Source organism: Bos javanicus, chromosome 7 (genome assembly GCF_032452875.1).
Source record: "Bos javanicus breed banteng chromosome 7, ARS-OSU_banteng_1.0, whole genome shotgun sequence".
Lineage (NCBI taxonomy): Eukaryota > Metazoa > Chordata > Mammalia > Artiodactyla > Bovidae > Bos > Bos javanicus.
Window position 1 is genome coordinate 11,663,275 of NC_083874.1, and position 14,776 is coordinate 11,678,050.

The window sequence follows — 14,776 nt, forward strand, 5'->3', positions numbered from 1 at the left end:
GATTTCCCACTTCCTCTGGGGCTTGTGTTTGGGTGGGGAGATTTGGCTAATATCCCTTTTTCTGCCCAAATCAAAGCTTAATTGTAGGGAGGAAGGGCATATCTACTTGCTCTTAGTGAATTTAATATGATTATTTTGCCTTTAAAAATATTTGTTGGTATTGTTGTTCAGTCACTTCCTGTCTGACTCTTTGTGACCCCTATGGACTGCTGCACACCAGGCTTCCCTGTCCTTCACTATCTCCCGGAGTTTGCTTAAACTCATGTCCATTGATTCAGTGATGCCATCAAATCATCTTATTCTCTTTTGCCCCTTTTCCTCCTGCCCTCAATCTTTCCCAGCATCAGGGTCTTTTCCAATGAGTTGGCTCTTCGCATCAACCCACTCCAGTGTTCTTGCCTGGAGAATCCCAGGGACGGGGCAGCCTGGTGGGCTGCCGTCTATGGGGTCGCACAGAGTTGGACATACTGACGTGACTTAGCAGCAGCCCTCTTTATGGTCCAACTCTCACATCCGTACACGACTACTGGAAAAACCATAGCTCTAACTACACGGATATCTCTGCTTTTTAATACACCGTCTAGGTTTGTCATAGCTTTTCTTCCAAGGAGCAAGCGTCTTTTAATTTCAACAAACATGCCGAAAAATGCACAAATGAATTTTTACACAGAGTGTCAGACTTTATTTTTCTGGGCTCCAAAATCACTACAGATGGTGACTGCAGCCATGAAATTAAAAGACGCTTACTCCTTGGAAAGAAAGTTATGACCAACCTGGATAGCATATTCAAAAGCAGAGACATTACTTTGCCAACAAAGGTTCGTCTAGTCAAGGCTATGTTTTTTCCTGTGGTCATGTATGGATGTGAGAGTTGGACTGTGAAGAAGGCTGAGTGCCGAAGAATTGATGCTTTTGAACTGTGGTGTTGGAGAAGACTCTTGAGAGTCCCTTGGACTGCAAGGAGATCAAACCAGTCCATTCTGAAGGAGATCAGCCCTGGGATTTCTTTGGAAGGAATGATGCTAAAGCTGAAACTCCAGTACTTTGGCCACTTCATGTGAAGAGTTGACTCATTGGAAAAGACTCGGATGCTGGGAGGGATTGGGGGCAGGAGGAGAAGGGGACGACAGAGGATGAGATGGCTGGATGGCATCATCGACTCGATGGACGTGAGTCTGAGTGAACTCCGTGAGTTGGTGATGGACAGGGAGGCCTGGCGTGCTGCGATTCATGGGGTCGCAAAGAGTCGGACACGACTGAGCGACTGATCTGATCTGATCTGCTATACTATGTTCCTACCAGGAACCACGTAAAGAGTTAAGGAATTTCTAACCCTCAGTGGGCTGTCAGTTTAAACAAATTAAAAAATATAGAGAACACGTAGTTAAATTTGAATTTCAGATACACAGTGAATAGATTTTGAACTTCCTATCAGTAGAATCACACAGTGGGTCCTCCTCTGTGTTGTTCTGTGAGATTCATCCACGCTGGTGCCTGTAATGCTTTCTTTTTCATTGATGTGTAGTGTTCCACTATACGGATACACCACAATCTTCCTATTTTCTTGTTAATAGACCTTTGGGTTGCTTCTAGTTTTAACCTACTAAAAATAGAGCTTTGTGAACCTGACTTTCAGTGGCTAGATGCACTTAGGAGCGAAACTACTGGCCATTTTTAGTTTAAAAATTTTCCTCCCAGATGGGAGAAAAAGACATCCTCCCACACCAGTGAATAAATTGAAGTCTTGTAGGTTACATTCCAGCCCCCAGGCTGGTCTTATTTTTATTTCCTGAATGAAGGACCTTGTGCGCATTTTGAGTTTCCATCTTCTCTAATGGGTCTAAGGAGCCCGTGAAGCTTTAGAGAATGTTTTTTCTCTACTTTTAATTTTATTTTCAATTTTGTAATTGAAGTATAATTGATTTACAATGTTATGTTAGTTTCAGGTATGCAGAAAAGTGATACAGTTTCACAGTGATTCAGGAACATGTCCTTCAGTCACTAAGCTGTGTCTGACTCTTTAGACCCTGTGGTACTCTGGGCTTCTCTGTCCTTCACCATGTCCCGGAGTTTGTTCAAACTCACGTCTATTGAGTCGGTGATGCTATCCAACCATCTGTCCTCTGTCGCCCCCCTTCTCCTCCTGCCCTCAATCTTTCCCAGCTTCAGGCTCTATTTTCAGTGAATCGGCTCTTTGTATGGTGGCCAAATACCTTTTCAGATTCTTTTCCTGTATAGGTTATTACAAAATACTGAGTATAGATCCCTGTTCTATACAGTAGGTTCCTGTTGATTATCTGGTGTTGTATGTTACTCTCAAACTCCTAATTTATCCCTCCCCTCCCCTCTACGTTTCCCCTTTGGTAGCCTCAAGTCCTCTAATTTTAGGGGCCATATCTTTTACTGATTTTTAGGAGAGAGAAGGCTGCTTCAGGAGTTAATTGGTACTTGTTTAACCCATGGATGGTGAATCCTGGTGCCCAGCACAGCCATGTAACTGTCCCTGTCCAAGTGGGGGTGGTGCACAGAAGCCACGCAGACTGCCTTGCAGTCCCTGCCTCCCTGCTCCCCCTCCCATAGCTCCTCAACCAGCTATATTCATCAGGAGCATCTCCAGGTGCCATCTGGTTGCTATGGCAACTCAGGCTGGTCCAGGCTTGGCAGTGGGGGTCAACCCCCATCTCGGCTGCAGTTCCAATTTGGATTCAGGGAAATAGATACACACGATACCTGGTGCTTTGAGGAAGTCCTGTTCTGATTACATTAACAGTAAGATTTTTTTGTGGTCTCAGGCTTAATGCCGCTTCTTTTCTTCTATTTGCTTTACCTCCATTGTCATCTCTTTGCACTGTCTGTTCGTGAAACCTGGCCGCTTTCTAAGGGATGCAAACCCCACGCGCTTTGCCATTTCCTCTGTGCTGTGGTTGAGCAAACAGAGAGGGAGCAGCACACCTGGTCACAAGGCCCCGCAGGCGCCAGGAATGGACCCCCGGCTGGAAGCGCCCGTTGGCTGGGGATGTGTTTGCTTCTTGTGTGTACACACGGGGCAGCTGGGGCTCTGTTGTTGGAAGCCCGCGTGATGGCTTTGCAGAGTGAGCTCCATGGTGTTGCTTGAGCAGCCGTCCCCATCGCCCCCTACCCTGCCCCGACCCATCCAGCTTCCAGGCTCCACCCACCTGCCACAATGTCAACCTGAGAGCCAGTGTTGACCAAGCGCTTTCCATGGCCTGGCGCTGTGATCAGAGCTCTGACAGGCGCCCACTGACCCTTCACTATGGCTCCCTGTACTACTTATCCTTATCCCCACCTTGTGCAGGAGAAAGAGACTCAGAGGATTAAATAATGTTGGGGAACACACAGCTAGTTGATTGTGTGCTGGAGTCTGATGGGCCTGGCTCTGGAATAAATCTTTCCCACCACAATTTATCCCTTCCCTGCCCTAGACCCCAGGGAGCAGTGTTCTATGTGTTTGGTGATGTTTTCTTGGGTAGACTCATCCTTAAGATCATTCATCCATTCAGAATGCATGCAGGCTCAGTCGCTCAGTTGTGTCTGACTCTTTGCAACCTTATGGACTGGTGGTCTACAGATCTTCCCGACCTAGGAATGGAACCAGCATCACCCAAGTTGGCACATACATCCTTTACCATCGAGCCACCTGGGAAGCCCAAGTTGTCAGGGACCCAGTGGCAAGCAACATAGATCAAGATCCTTGTATGCATAACACTGACATCCTACAGGGGACACCAAAAGGCCACGAGGAAGACCTCATTGGAGGATGTGATGAGGAGTGCCTACATCCGACCGCAGCCTGAATAATGAGAGGGAGCCGACCCGTCACAGACGAGGGGAAGAGCATTCTAGGAAGTGGCCTGTCTGCATGCTTGCTCAGTCATGTCCGACTCTTTGTGACCCCATGGACTCTAGCCCACCAGTCTCCTCTGTCCGTGGGATTTTCCACACAAGATATACTAGAGTGGGTTGCCGTTTCCTACTCCAGGGGGTCTTCCAGACCCAGGGTTCGAACCCGTGTCTCTTGCAGCTCTTGTGTCTTCTGCACTGGCAGGCAAATTGTTTAGCGCTGCTCCACTAGGAAGAGGGAACAGCAATTGCAAAGATGGAATGAGCTTGGCAGAGACCAGGAGTGGCCAGGCCAGTGACTCTGGAGCTTAGAGGCAAGAGGGGGAAGGGGAGGGGTTGGGGCAGCCTGTAGGGAGTGGCTTTTATTTCTCTAAGAGCAAAAGAGTGACTGGCTCTTTTCAGAAGCTTCCCCACTGACTGCAGAGCAGAATGCAGGCTGGACGTGGGGAGTGAGAAAGCCAGCTGGCCCAGGAGAGGCAACTGCCCAAGTCCAGGCCAGCAGCGAGGGAGGCTTTGCCATGGAGGAAAGTGATTGCATATGGGATCTATTTTGGAGGTGAATGGATGGCACCAGCTGATGGCTTTCAATCAGAGAGTGAAGGGAAAGGGAGAACCATGTGATTTGGGCACCAAGTTAAATTGGGAGGCCTGTGATGAGATGGGGGATATTGGGAGCAAAGGGCTGTAGAGAAGGAGCAGGGAAGGGAGGTTTCTGTCTTGAGCCTGTGGGACCAGCAGGTGGATGTCTCAAAAGATGGCACTTGGGCCTGTGCCTTAGGTTTTTGTCTTTCCCACTCCGTCTCCCATCTTCCCAGGTACAAACCTCCCTTCTCTAGGTGCCTGAAGCTTTTTCCATCACGCCTTGGCTCTGGGGTTTTAGTTGCATTGGGGATACTACACGGAACATCCAAGTTGTAAGCTAGGTTCTTTTCATTTTTCAAAAATTTTAAAGTATGATTGATTTTCAATGTTGTGTTAGTATTGAAACAGGAATCTGAATTCATGTTCACAGAGCTGAAGAATGAACTTAACAAACATGCAATCAATCACAGTAGCAAGCACATAGGATTTATTTTAAAGAGACGAAAAGAACAAAGCTCTCAGCACAGACACTGAGAGACACTGAAGTGCCCCCAAATGTGGGACTTACAGCATTTATAATTAAAATGCTTACAGCACTTAACAGCATTATATCCTTTCTAGTATCGATCTGTACTTTTTTGGTTGGCTCTTGTCCTTAACGTATGTCATTTCTAGCCAATCAGTTTAAAGGTTACAGTGTTTAACTTGGCATCTTTATGGCTTCTTTTGATCCCCAGTTTCTAAGTCTCACACTTTCAGTCACCATCGTGTGACCCTGTCTTACGAGCCCTGGCCATTTCACAGAGGATCAGATATGGGCCAAAAGTTGATGGTCTACATGTTGCTTTTCTTTTAGATAAGAGGGCCAGGAGTTAATGGTTGTCCTGTCCTGCATCTGGGTGTTGATGATCTACCAGACCAAGGATGCATTCCTCTGAAAGTCAGGAAACTGGAACAAAGGATATAGCTTTAGGTTAGTAGAGTGAGATGTTTACTGAAAAAAAGACTGAGGTCTCAGTCTCACACTGACTGCCTAGCAATTTCTACCTCAGTTTCAGGTATACAGCCCAGTGATTCAGTTTTATAATCTGTGTCTATATCTATTCCTTTCCAGATTCTTTTCTCTTATAGGTTATCACAAAAATAGTGAATATAGTTCCCTGTGGTGAATTCTTTCTTTAATATTGACACAGTAAGCACATTTTGGGGAATGGGAGGGGCGACTCCAGGAAGTAGGAATGGAACAGGTAGCAAGACACTTGAACCTTCCTTTTATCCTTAGTTTTTTAAAAGTGTGTGTGTGTGTGTGTGTGTGTATACACACACATATATTTATTTTGGCTGCACCAGGTCTTAGTTGAAACATGCAGGATCTTTTTTAGTTGCAGCATGCAAACTCTTCTTTTTCAGATCTGGCATGTGGGATCTAGTTCCCTGACCAGGGATCAAACCCAGGCCCCTTGCATTGGGAGCGGGGAGTCTTAGCCACTGGACCACCTGGGAAGTCCCAGTCTTCAGTTTTATTTCTATAAAATGGGAAGGAAAATGCCTTTGAGGCATAAGTGCTTATAAAAGGAATAAAAGGCTTTTTTTTTTTTCAATGCGAAGGGAATGTATTTAGAAAAACACAAAAGGCTTTATAAATTCACGATTGTAGGCGATTAAGAGTAAGTTTTCATGGGAGTAAATTGAACCTTAAAGGCGTCATGAAGATAGGCCTATTAAACTCCATTAGTTATAAGATTTGAAAAAAGAAACCTCCCCGGAGGGAAACAGCGTTCATTAAACTGATATTGAGTTGATCTACTTAGGAGAGGCTTACTTAGGAGAGGGAACGTTCTTACTTCTTGGAAGCCTTCAAGCAGAGCAAGAAGAAATAGTCAGCAGGGAGATAAGCCTCCACTCCCACTCCCGTTTCTTTGCACCATCTTCTAACGCCTCTGGGTGTTGAGGTGACTCTTGCAATGTTTATGCATGGGATTTAGGCTCCTAATTCTGTGTCATTCAGGCTGGCCTTCCTGTGGATTTCCTTTTCTTGGACAGACACTGGGAGGCTAGTGATGGGGGGCTGTTAGGTGGAAAAACTCAGTTTGGGTTGAAAATATGTTGTTGGGTAAGCTGTGGATCTGAACACCATGGGCCATCTCACTCCTAGAAGGAACAAGAAAAATTTTCTTCCCATGGCCCGCAAGGTCCTGTGTGATCTGCTCCATTACCTCCCCACCCTCAACCCTATTACGCTTCTCCTCTCACAGCCACTCAGGCCTCCTCATTGTTCCTTGAGCAAATCACACACAGCCCTGCCTCAGGACCTTTGCACATGCTGTTCTCTGCCTGGAATGCTCTTCTCTCATACCCAGCATGGCTACTGCTTCAAGGTTCAGATGTCACTTCCTCAGAGAGGCCATCTCCGACCCTTATTTAATACAATAGCCCACCCACCACTTCCTGTCATCCTGTGGTGAGCAGAATTGTGTCTCCTGCCCCCAAATTCATGTGGTACAGTTCTAACCTGCAGTAGCATGTGACTGTATTTTTTCTTAAAGATTTTTTTTTTCTTTTGACATGGGCCATTTTTAAAGTCTTTATTGAATTTGTTACAATATTGCTTCTGTTTTATGTTTTGGTTTTTTGGCCCCACGGTATGTGGGATCTTAGCTCCCTGACCAGGGATGGAACCCGCCCTGCCCTGCGTTGGAAGGCAAAGTCTTAACCAGTAAGACTGCCAGGGAAGTCCCAGCATGGGACCATATTTGGAGATAGAGCCTTTACAGACATAATTAAGGCTCCTCTCCCCTGGCTGCATTCCTGCTAGGCCTCCACATGAATCCCTCGTGTCCTGCCTTGGCCTGATCAGCTTGGGATGCCCTGTAGACCCTGGAGGTGGGTGCTGTAGGGCCGTAGGAACCTGGTGGGCTGAGGCTGTCTGCCCCCTGGACTGCCTGGCTGCTCCTGCTGGCTGGAGATCCAGGTCAAAAGCCCAAGGATGCTGGTGTTCAGTTTCTCTTGACTTTGAGGACCTGGGAAGGTCATATGCACCACGGGTATGACTAGTGTCAGATTGCCCAGCAGTATTTTAAGAAAGCCAGATGCCTGGATTGGAGACTGCAGACACCTTCACACAGACACTGTGCTTTCCTGTAACTGATACTTCTATTTTTCTAGCATCAAGTTAAATGCATAATATTATAAAACTTTTTTTTTCTTTTTTGCCACATGTCAAAGCTTGCAGGATCTTGGTTCCCCAACCAGGGATGGAAACCAGGCCTCCTGCAGTGGAAGTACAGGAAGTGTGGATTCCTAACCACTGGACCACCAGGGAATTCCCATAAAATACTCTTTTATAACATCATCTCACTGAGATCTCCAGGGCTTTTATGTTCACTTTTTTTTTAGTTTTTTTAAGAATTTTTTTTTGATGTGGACCATGTTTTTTTAAAAGTCTTTATTGAATTTGTTACAGTATTGCTTCTGTACTATTTTATTTTAATTTTTGGTTGCGAAACATGTGGGATTTTAACTCACTGACTAGGGATTGAACCCACACCTCCTACCTTGGAAGACAGTCTTAACCACTAGACCACCAGGGAAGTTCCCCCAAGGCTTTTAATATCTTCAGAATCTATATTCCCACTTTCCGAAAGACTCAAAAGTCATATAAACTCTAAGAAATCTACTAAAAAGATGATGAAAAAAATCAGAAGATGAAGGGGACTCTGATGAAGAGTGTGACCATAAATGAGATGAGTGAGCAAGAAGAGAAGCCCGAGGACAAACCCAGGGTGGTCAGAGGCAATCTTTATTAGGTGAAAGTGGTGTAGTCTTTTCCATAGGATGTTATCCTGAAGCCAGACCCAGATAGTGGAAGAAATAAGTGAACGCTCCAAAGGTGGACTCAGGCTGAATAGGGGAAAAATTATGGAAGACGAGAAAAAGGTTGAAAGTGGGAGATACACTGGTTCTTCTAATGGGAGAGGATAAATAAGCAGAAATAGAGATGGTGATGCAGATTCTCCTGGAAAAAAAAAAGTGTTTGAAGAGAAGACTGACAGAAATACCGAGTGGTACTACGACGGTGGAAAAAGTAAAAATTGCCTAAAAAGAATATGCTCAAATAAATGAATTGTTTTTAGCAATAAACCTGCTTTCTATTGGTGGGGCAAAGGACCAGGTTAAAAAGAGGATTTTTTTTTTAATTAAAATTAAGTTCTCCTATCATTTGGAGTGGGAAAGAAAAAAGAAAAAAAATGAGAGAAGAAAAAAGAGGCAATTAGGGGCTTCCCAGATGATGCTAGTGGTAAAGAACCCGGCTGCCAATACAGGAAATGTAAGAGACTCGGGTTTGACCCCTGGGTTGGGAAGATTCCCTGGAGGAGCGCATGACAACCCACTCCAGTATTGCTTGGGGGATCCCATGGACAGAGCAGCCTGGTGGGCTACAGTCCATAGGGTTGCAAGAAGTCGGGCACGACTGAAGCAGTTTAGCAGGCATGCATGCAAAGTAAAATTAGAAGGACATTAAGACACACACATACCCCGAGGGGAGACCATGAGAAGACACAGGGAGAAGACGGCAGTCTACGAGCCAAGGAGAGAGGCCTCCGAAGAAACCAGCCTTGCTGACCCCTTGATCTCCAACTGTAGCCTTCAGAACTGGGAGGAAATAGATTGCTGTTGTTTAAGGCACCCTGCATGTGGTACTTTGTTACGGCAACTCCAGCAAATGAATATACCTCTCCTGCTGAATTGCCCTCCATGGCACTTTAAACAATTTTTATTTATTCATATGGCTGTGCTGGGTCTCCGTCGCTGCTTGGGCTTTTCTCTGGTTGCGGCAAGCAGGGGGCTACTCTTTAGTTGTGGCGCTTGGGCTTCACGCTGTTTGAGGCTTCTCTTGCTTTGGAGCTTGAGCTCTGGGTGTGTGGGTCTCCATAGCTGCAGACACTGGGCTCGGTATTTGCAGCTCCCGGGCTCTAGAGCACAGGTTCAGTAGTTGGGGCACATGGGCTTAGTGGCTCCGCTGCATGTGGAGTCTTCCCAGACCAGGGATCGAACAGGTGTCCCCCCACATTCAAGGGCAGATTCATATCCGCTGGGCCACCAGGGAAGTCCCTCCACAGCACTTTTCAACTCTCAGGCTCCACATGAGGTATTTATTTTCTCCACAGGCTGCCTCCCCCTCTAGAACCTCCATTCCAGCATAAGGGTGACATTTGTTTGTCTCATCCACACTGTGTCCCCGGCAGCCAGCGCAAGACCTGCATGCAGCGGCTGCTCACTCGGCGTTTGTTGAGTGAATAAGTGAATGAGATGGAGACAAAGCTTTTTCCCAGCTCTCAGACCCTCTGGGGTTTAACCACCTGATGCATTCATAAAGGACAAGAACTCTGTCCCTTTTCTCTTTTATTAAAATTTTTTAAATTTATTTTTTTGGCTATGCCTCACAGCATGTGGGATCTGAGTTCCCAGACCAGGGATCGAACCCACATCCGCTGCAGTGGAAGTGTCCACCCCAGGGAAGTCCCCATTTTCTCTTTTTAAAAAACCAGCCAAGGTGGCAAAGGGCAGGGCTCACTCACAGATGGCCATATCCTGTGTGGGTTTTAAAGCCAACCCATAAACTCCCCCTTTTAGTTTTCTAAGTGACTCTCTGGAGCTCAGAGGATCCAGGGACCAGAGGAGAGTGAACAAGTAGGCTCCTGGCGGCCCATTTTGCAGAGAACGCTGAGATGCTGAGAAATCACCAGAACCGCCCTCGGTGGCCGGCACCTGGGAAGTGGAGCGAGTGTCCTGCGACACAGCCTCCGCGGTCTTTTGCGCCACGGTGCTGCCTTGGTTGCCGGGCAGCTCCTAAGAACTGGCTTCCCAGGCCTGAGTTGCCAAGGAAATACTAATTCCCGTTGGGCCGGTCCTGGGGTGTTTTTTGACTTCCTGTGAAGGAGGTTGGTCGCCTGTGCGGTCCTGGTCCCCTGAGCGCCCTTGTCTCTGCATCTCCCTCACTCTTCCTCTTTCTTGCTCTCTCCTGTCTCCTCCTCTAGTTTCCTCCCGGGCTGGAGGCAGAAGACCCTGGGATTTCTGAGTGAGGCCCATGGATGTCGAAGTCCTCCCGGGTCCTGGACCCCATGTTCTCGCCCCGCAGTTACTATGATGCCCTGTACGACCGCGGCTTGGGCCCCTCAGGTCCGGACGGCGCCCCCGCGGGCACAGCCCGCGTCCCGCCGGACGCGCGGTCCCACCTGATGAGCGGCGGCAGCTGCGAGGGCCCCCCTCTGAAGCGACGGGGCGGCGTGGTCGACCACCGCGATGTCATCTTGGCCCACCAGGCGCACAAAATCCACAGCACCCCGCAGGCCAGAAGGAAAGAATGGGAGTGAGTATGCACGAGGCGGGCGACCGACCCCCAGCATCCCGGGATGGGGAGCAGCAGTAAACCGGGGTCTCTTGGGGTCAGGAAACGCCTATTTCTGACAAGCTTCTGGGGCGGGGGAGGGGGGGCCATTCGTATGGCTGGTTGCTGAAGTCTCCAATTCCTTTCCTACCAGTTGATCGCATAGCCTTTGCCTTGAGTCCCTTCGGTGAACCCCCGGGGCACACACGGTGCAGCAGCAAAGGGGTTAATTGTGGGCGTGGCAGGGCGTGCTCAGGATCCTGCTCTGTGAGTGTCCACTCAGAGGGGTCGGCAAATATTTCCCATGGGATGGACATTCCCGAACCAGGCTGAGAAATGCTCCTTTCTCGGGGGTGGGGGTGGGGGTGAGGTGGGGGGATGGGGTGGGCAGGTGAGGGGTGGAAAGAGGAAATCACACTGTTACCTCAAGGCTTCAGTCTAAACCTGAAAAGTGGTGTGGGAGTGGGGGTGGGGGTTTGGGAGGATGTGATTCTGATCCCGGGTTCCCTTTCTCTTGGCCAGTGACCCTGAAAGTGGGTCTTCTCCTGGGAGCCATCGTTGGATGGACGAGTGGGGTTAGAAATGGCTCCGGGGGCTCGCTCTCCACAGTGAAATCTTTCCAGGCTGTTTGAAGATTAAAAGCGGTTTGTGTGAAGAAGGTTCAGTCCCCCATATGGAGGGAGAGCCGGTGCTTTTTTTCTTTCTCTTTTTCTCAAGAGCTGCTTTGGCCAAGGCTTAGAGCTGGGGGGATTCTTGGGCAGACAGCAGGCAAGTGGGATGTGAATATGAACTCAAGGCTATTGGAGCTGAGGCTGTCAGGGTTGCTAATCACTCTTGTAGCCCCAGAAATCCCTTCTCCCACCCACCTCCCACCTCCAGGTCTGACCTCTTGGAAACTAGCAACTTCATCACTGGGCTTAGGCTCCGGCCTCCCCCACCTCGTGCCCCTCATCCCCATTTTCTGTCTCCTTGAATAGGGAACTGGGTTATAATGCCAGTTGGGTTCTGGCTGTAGTGATGAGGGAAGTATAATTACAGAATGCAATGAAAACTGTATTATCAAAATTTTCAGTTGCTCAGTTGTGTCCCAACTCTTTTCGACCCCATGCACTGCAGCACACCAGGCTTCCCTGTCCTTCACTATCTCCCGGAGCTTGCTCAAACTCCCATCCATTGAATCAGTGATGCCATCCAACCATCTCATTCTCTGTCGTCTCCTTCTCCTCCTGCCTTCAGTCTTTCCCAACATCAGGGTCTTTTCCAATGAGTCGGATCTTCTTATCATATGGCCAAAGTTATGGAGCTTGGAGCTTTAGCTGAAGCATCAGTCCTTCCACTGAGTATTCAGGGTTGATTTTCTTTAGGATTGACTGGTTTGATTATTATCAAAATGAGCCAGTGTTTGTTTTGAATCAGAGGGCTTCAGGTAAAGTGAAAAAGGTGGCTCCAGTGTGGACTCTGACATGGTTTCCTGAGGTTAGACTGACATCTGGTGGCATGTTTGGGCATCACATATAATAGGAAATGGTGTAACCAAACTGTTTTTTTTAGCCCATGCTGTCTTCCTTTTGACATTCGCTCCTCTCCATCCATACATCTAGCCACCCGCCCACCCACCTTCCTACTGGACCGTCCATCCTCCATTCATCCATCCACCCATCCATCCATCCACGCAGCAATCTTCCTATCCATCTATCCATTTATCCATCTCCCCACCCCTCCCTCCCTTTACCTACACATATTTCTATCCATCCATCCATCCATCCATCCATCCATTTACTCACCCATCTTTTTATGCGTCTATCAATTCATCATCTCCCTGTCTTTCCTCCCATCCACTCATTCATCCATTGGCCTTCCCTGTTTCTATTCATCCAACCTCTCACCCACCCATCCATCTTCCATTTGTTCACCCATCGTATGCCATTCATATACCCACTGATCTATATCTCTGTCTAGTCTTCCATCTCTCTACCTATCCTTCTATTCCTCAGTACATCCATCCATCCACCCACCTATCATTTCATATTTCATAAATAACCAGTGTTTTAGTCGCTAAGTCCTGTCTGACTCTTGTGACCCCATGGACTGTATAACCCACCAGGCTCTTCTGTCCATGGGATTTCCCAGGCAAACATACTGGAGTGGGTTGCCATTTCCTTCTCCAGGGAATTTTCCTGACTCAGGCACTGAACCCACATCTGCATTGCAGGTGGATTCTTTACCTACTGAGCCACCAGGGAAGCCCTAAAGTGTTTGTTGCTCAGTTGTTTCTGACTCTTTGCAATCCCATGCACTGTAGCCCACCAGGTTCCTCTGCCCAAGGAATTCTCCAGGCAAGAATACTGGAGTGGGTAGCCATTCCTTTCTCCAGGGGATCTTCCTGACCCAGGGATTGAACCCACGTCTCCTGCATTGCAAGCAAATTCTTTACTGTCTGATCCAGCAAGGAAATGGTGCATCTAATAAATGCAGCTGCAACGCTAAATACCGCTCCTCTATTATCCCCTCTCTGGGCTTCCCTGGTGGCTCAGATGATGAAGAATTTGATTGCAATGCCAGAGACCTGGGTTCAATCCCTGGGTTGGGAAGATGCCCTGGAGAAGGGAACAGCTACCCACTCCAATATTCTGGCCCAGAGAATTTCATGGACTGTATAGTCCATGGGTTCGAAAAGAGTCAGACATGACTGAGCAACTTTCACTTTTTCACTTTCATTATCCCCTCTCTAGGATTCACCTGCTCTCTCCTCTCTTTTCCCATTTATTTCCATTCTCCTCTTGTTTTATTTTTTATTGAAAAAGAAATTTGATTAACTCTCAAAGAAACAGCGAAGCTTCTTTAAGGGGTTAGAATGAGTTATATCAGATGACCTGCAGAAAAGAGATTTTTGGGATAAGGAAAAGTGTCAGTGAATTAAAGAATTAAAAAACCCGTTGCTCAAGGGAAATGATAACTATAATTTCTAACAATAATGACAGCTAATGTTTATTGGCCACCTACTGTATGCCAGACACTTTTTTAAAAAATGTGTATTTATGGCTGTGCTGGGTCTTCGTTGCTGCGTGGGCTTTTCTCTAGTTGTGGTGAGCGAGGGCTACTCCTGAGTCGTGGTGCTTGGGCTTCTCATTCCTGTGGCTTCTCTTGTTGCAGAGCACAGGCTCTAGGGTGCATGGGCTTGAGTCATTGTGGTGCCCAGGCGCCAGAGTACAGGCTCAATAGTGGTGGCGCATAGGCTTAGTTGCTCCGCGGCCGTGGGATCTCCCCGGATCAGGGATTGAACCCGTGTCTCCTGCATTGGCAGGCAGATTCTTTGCCACTGAGCTACCAGGGAAGCCCTGCTTGATACTTCTTGTCATACCTCTGTCCGCTGTAGATTCTGCATTATCTGTACATTACAGATGAAACCAGAGAGGGTGGGATAGGCAAAGTAACTTGCTAGAAAGTGGCAGAACTGAGATTCGAACTCCGGCCTGTCAGACTCTGAAACTCAAGCTCTTTATCATTTGGCCAAAGAGTTTTTACTTGCCAAATAGTAAGTGGCAAAGATTTGCTTTCCGCTAACTCAGAAAACAAAGAAAGTCAATCACATCAGGGAGAAAGACAGAAGAACCATGGGATTAGGTGTCTCGTCTACCACAGCCTCACTGGATGGTTAACTTCTGCCTTAGCTTGCCATCGCTTTCCCCCAGTCTCTTTCTGGGACCATAAAATAGTCCTGGAGAATCTTTCTAGCCATAATCTCCAAACTTCTGAACGCCTACCTCTGCCAGCAAAGCCAACACATTTTCAGCACGTGTACATATTTTTTCAGCTTTATTTTTGTTGTTTATTGCCTATTTTTCTTTTCCATTATGGTTTATTATAGGATATTGAACATAGTTCCCTGTGCCATGTAGTAGAACCGTGTCGTTTATCTGTTCTGTGTACAGTAGCTTGCTTCTG

At 47.4% G+C, this 14,776-nt stretch overlaps 1 pseudogene; it reads left to right on the top strand.

Moving 5' to 3' along the window:
• Positions 1-9,214, top strand: part of LOC133251874 (mitochondrial transcription rescue factor 1-like) — a 60,412-nt pseudogene extending 51,198 nt beyond the window's left edge.
• Positions 9,215-14,776: the final 5,562 nt, after the last annotated feature.